We start from the raw sequence: 1,306 nt of genomic DNA on the forward strand, positions 1-1,306 counted from the left end.
CCCCAACATATTGCCAACTCAATGATTACCTAGATTTTCTTCTATGTTATCTTCTAGAAGTTTTATTGTATCGTCTCTTACATTTAAATCTATGATCCATTTAATTTTTGTGAAAGGTTTAGTGTGTAGATTCTGGGTTTTTTTGTTTTGTTTTGTTTTGTTTTTATGGATGTCCAGTTATTTCAGCACCATTTGTTGATTGCCTTTGTTTCTTTGTCAAAAAATTAATTGGTTATATTTATTTGAGCTTATATCTGGGCTCACTATATTTTATTTCATTGAGCTAGTTTTTTTTTTTTTTTTTGGTTTTGTTTTTTCACCAAAAACAGACTGTCTTGGTCACTGCAGTTTTATAGAAAATCTTGGAGTCAGACAGCATTAGTCCTCTTTGTCCTTCTAGTTCTTTTGCTTTTTCGTATAAGCTTTAGGTTTAGTTTGCCGATATCCACGAAACAACTTGTTGGTTGAGATTGCATTGAATCTGTAGATCACGTAGGGAATAATCGTCATTTTGATAATATTAACTCCTGCTATCAATGAGGCCTGGTGGGGTGCTGTGGGTTTATGTGCTAGACTGCAAAGCTGGTTTGAACCACAAGGTTTGGTGGTTCAAGTTCACCAGCTGCTATGGGTCGGAACCAACTTGACAGCCCTTAATAACAACAACATCAATGAACACTTAATCTTCTATCATAAACACATCTTAACCTTTGTTTATGCATCCCTTCTCCCTAACATTCCCTCCACCCTGCTCTCCATTCATCTAATTCAATTACGACCTTCCCTTTGAACTCTCCTGGTATGCAACAATCTGGTTTCTCTGAACACTTGTAACTTGTGAAAACAAGTGTATTTAACTGTGTGTCAGTCACCATGCTAAATACTTCACTTACAATATCTCACTTAATTTTCAGAGCAATCTAATTATGTAAGTTTTAATATCATCTCCACTTACATGTGAGGAAACAGACTAAGAGAATAAGTAAATAATAAATATAAGCAGACTATTAAATCCTATGAGATCACACAATGAGTGAAGATAACAGAAGTCCAGTCCAAGTCTTCTTGCCTCCAAAAGTTGTGCTATTAGCTATGTTCTATTCTCTGTCCACTCATTTGACAGTTGTATTATGATTGTGTGGCACTATAGGATAAGCACTAGACTGCTAACTGTAAGATTGGTGATTCAAGCTCACCAGTTGCTCCTTGTACCTATTCAGGGTTGCTGTGAGTCAGAACTGACTCAATGGCACTTAAAAACTACAACATGTGAATCTAAGAGTCTCTGTTGTTGTTGTTAAGTGCC

Source organism: Chrysochloris asiatica, unplaced genomic scaffold (assembly GCF_000296735.1).
Source record: "Chrysochloris asiatica unplaced genomic scaffold, ChrAsi1.0 scaffold00009, whole genome shotgun sequence".
Taxonomy (NCBI): Eukaryota; Metazoa; Chordata; class Mammalia; order Afrosoricida; family Chrysochloridae; genus Chrysochloris; species Chrysochloris asiatica.